We start from the raw sequence: 4,182 nt of genomic DNA, 5'->3' as shown, positions 1-4,182 counted from the left end.
CAATCCTCTCTCTTCCCAGGAACAATTTCCTCCCATATTTCTTTTTTCTTCATGAAAAAGATGAACAGAAAATAAGCCTATCAATTGGCATTTCCCTCTGTATAAAAACATGATCAAAATATGGATCAAACAAAATGCTAGGTGCTCAAACAATTGAAAACAAAAATATCAAATCAAAGTGAGATTTGGCTTAATTTAGATCTCCTTGATTAGTGAAAATTCCTCCTCAGAAATACTTGTTTTAGGTAACTAGAGTTCTTCCTATCCTATTTATTTGGGACCACTTGTTCTGGTCTTACTGTTTATTCTGTTCTATTTTATATTTCCTTTTATACCTAAAAATTAAACCAAATAATACAGTTTTCTTTAATTTGAGTGGTACGAATCATTTTTGGTTTCTGTGTTAATGTTGATTTCTATGTGTAACCATATAAGAAACACAATTTACTGATACTATTACTTATTATTATGTATATGATTTATTATATATGATGTTATTTTATGCTTATTTATTATTATTTTCAATAATAAATTGAATATTTAAGTTATATATTTTTATACAAATTCCAAAAAGTAGAAGTGATTTGGTTTCTCAGATGAGGTAGAGAAATAAGACATAGCACTCATAGTAACTTTGTAAAAAGGAAGTGTAAGAATTAGTATAGTATAGATTTAGGTCTTTGTTCTTTGATTCTCTTTTCTAAGTACTTTCATATTTCTTTTTCATTAGTGCAGAATGCAAAAAAAAGTTACAAAAAATGACAAACTCTTAGAAAGAAAACCTGTGTCCTTTGAAAATGTTTCACTCTTGAATGTTGAAGGATTCCAGTGAAATACCTCTTAGTTTTGCTTGTACTTAGCTTGAAAAAAATGTAGCATTGAAAGTTTTGAATAGCTAACTTATACATTTAGTGAGCATTCAGTCTATATTTTTTGGTTTCTCTCGTTTGAAGTTTCATTTCTGCTCAGACTTCCTCTCACCATCCATCCATCCCCTGCATATTTCAGCTAATCATATGATCCTTCCTCCTTTTGCCCACGTTGGTTTAGTCCCTGAGCCTGAATAATAGCGAAAAGTAGCTTAATTCCTGGTTTCCTGAAGGCCTGGAGTTTCTAGGTATTTCAAAACTGTAAGCTGCAAGTTTTTAGGCAAAGCGCCAAGACTTGGTCTGGAGGCTTCTACAGAGCCCAGAATCATTATTCACATCACGTATTCATTATAGCTGAGCAGGGATACATAAAACAAATACCAATCCAATGTGATCCTCTTCTCTTTATCTGTCACTCGATAGGGAGGCAGCCCTCCTGACTCCTGTCTCCCCTCCTCTGACCGGCTTCTTCCTCTAGCTCGTTCACCCTACTACTCATCCTCTCTCCCACCCCCAGAAACCTTCCTCCACGCCTTTATGCAGACTCTTCCTTCGCCTGGAATAGCCTTCTTGTATTGCCTGGAAAACAAAGCCTTCAAGGCCGGTTTCCAATGTCAACTTGAAAGAACGAAACTTTCTGGATCGTCTCAGACGTCACCGATCCCTTCTCCACCTTGCAGGACCTTGTGCTGACCTGTCAGAGGGCATTTCTCAAGCTTCACTTGCCCTCACATATATATTTTCACTCCACATATATATATATTTTTATTACATTGACACTTTCCTTCATATGCAGTACAACAAATAACCCTATTTCCTGTGAGAAACTTACGATGCCGTCACTCAGGTCTTTCTGTGTCTTTCGCAGTATTTTATGGCTTCCCCATCCCCTGTGAAGCTGATGTTGCTTCTTGGGATGGATTCTGTGAAAAATCTTGATGGTTCTAGTGTAAGGAAGTTATCCTGAGACAGTTGTGTAACTGTCTACCACCACCTCTACCCCCTGTTCTGCCAACTGTTGTTACTGAAGTATCTGTTCATTCAAAAGGATGGAGGATACAGTCTTCAGTGCACCATGTTGCTTTGAAGGGTAGGCATGGGCATCTCTGGCCATGACTCCTGGTTGAATCACTTGAAAGCCTCCTTCTACATACCTTGAAGGACACCAACAATCTTGATCTTCCTTCCACCTCTCTGGCTGCTCCCTTTCTATTTCTCTGGTTCCTTCCCATTTTGTTGTAAATTTTGGAGCTGCCCAGGATTTGATCTTTGGACCACTTCCCTTTTTATTTATATTCCCTCCCTGTGTGATCTCATCCTGTCTCACGGGTTTAAATGCCATCTACATGCTGATGACTCATAAATGAAATCTCCACTTTGCACCTCTGTCCTGAATACCATCCTCGTGTTCACTTGGGTGTTTAAAAGTCATCTTGGATTTAACAAGTCCTAATCAGAGTTCCTGAAACCCAGCGAACTTGCTCCTCCTACATTTCCCCCCATTTAAGAAAATGGTCTTTCCCTTCACATATTTGATCAAAGCAGAGTCATTCTTTCTTTCCTTACCCATATCTAGTTCTTCAGCAAATCTGTTGACTCGCCTTTCAAAATAAATTCAGAATCTGACTGCTCACCTGCTTCTCATCGTCATCTTGGGCAAAGCCGCCATCATCTCAGATAGATGACAGGCCTTAGTCTAGGAATCGTTCTTCTATTTCTGTCCTTGCTCCACTTAAATCGGTTTTCAGTACAGCAGTGAGAGCGATCCTATTAAAACAGCCAGAACAATGTCACTCCTCTGCTTAAGGCCTTATAGCGATTGCCCTTAGGGGAAAAGTCAGATCCTTGGGACTTCCCTGGTGGTGCAGTGGTTAAGAATCCGCCTGCCAACACGGGGGACAGGGGTTCGATCCTTGGTCTGGGAAGATCCCACATGCCGTGGAGCAACTAAACCTGTACTCCAGAGTCTGAGAGCCACAACTACTGAGCCCACACGTGCTGCAACTACTGAAGCCCGCGCACCTAGAGCACGTGCTCGGCAACAAGAGAAGCCACCGCAATGAGAAGCCCGCGCAGCGCAACGAAAAGTAGCCCCCGATCGCCACAACTAGAGAAAGCCCGCGTGCAGCAACGAAGACCCAAAGCAGCCAAAAAATAAATAAATAATTGTTTTATAGAAGGACATACTTTGAAAAATAAAAAATCAGATCCTTAACCAAGGTACCTGAAGGCTCCCACTCCGGGCACGCTGCTGCCTCAGAACCCGTGCCCTTGCCCTTTCCTCTGTCTGCAGTGCTTCCCCTAGTATCTGCTAGCTTGGGTCCTCCCACTTCCTGTCCTGGCTCACAGAGGGCTTCTCTGACCTCCCATCTGAATTTGCAGGCCCTGCTTCCTCCCTTTCCCATACACTCACTACTTTACTTCTCTGTTTATTTTACGCCATAGCTATTAGCACCATCTCACCTTTTTTTTTTTTTTTTTTTTTTGCGGTACGCAAGCATGTGGGATCTTCTTGGACCGGGGCACGAACCCGTGTCCCCTGCATCGGCAGGCGGACTCTCAATCACTGCGCCACCAGGGAAGCCCCCATCTCACCTTTTGTTTTTCTATTTCTCTTATTATCCATCTCCTCCCTCTAGAATAATACATTCCATGAAGGCACAGATCTTACCTGTTTAATTCATTCCTTTACACTTAGCTTCTATAACAGTGCAGTAAGTCCCCTATATACGCACCTTCAAGTTGTGAACTTTCAAAGATGCGAATGTGCGTTTGCATGTCCAATCACGTAAGTTAGTTCACGGGTCTGGCGTATGTTGTCACGTGTGTGCACCCTCTACAAGTGGTTGTGCTTTTGTGTACTTTACTGTACAGAACTGTATAGAGTGCAGTAGTGCAGTATCTTTATTTCAAGCTCAGGATGTCCAGAAGCAAGTGTAAAAGCAGCCGTGAAGCAGCTGATACTACTGTACTTTTCAAGGTACTGTACTGTAAGATTAAAAATGTTTACTTCTTGTGTTTGTCTTTTGTGTATTATTTTTTTGAAAAGTATTATAAACCTATTACAGCACAGTACTATATAGCTGATTGTGTTAGTTGGGTACCTAGGCTAACTTTGCTGGACTTACAAACAAATTGGACTTATGAATGCACTCTTGGAACGGAGAGTGTATGTAGGAGACTTACTGTATCTGCTAAACAGTATGTCCTCAAATATGGCTACAGGAGCAAAGGTATATGGGGCTTCCAGGGAGAGTATGTTGACTGCAACTGGTCTATCCCATAGTAAGTGTGAATGTTTCTGTGTAAGAGG

This window comes from Delphinapterus leucas, chromosome 1 (assembly GCF_059928025.1).
Source record: "Delphinapterus leucas isolate spDelLeu-1000000601 "Yukka" chromosome 1, BTC_Dleu_Yukka2, whole genome shotgun sequence".
NCBI classification, from domain to species: Eukaryota; Metazoa; Chordata; class Mammalia; order Artiodactyla; family Monodontidae; genus Delphinapterus; species Delphinapterus leucas.
Note: the sequence above shows the minus strand (reverse complement) of the source record.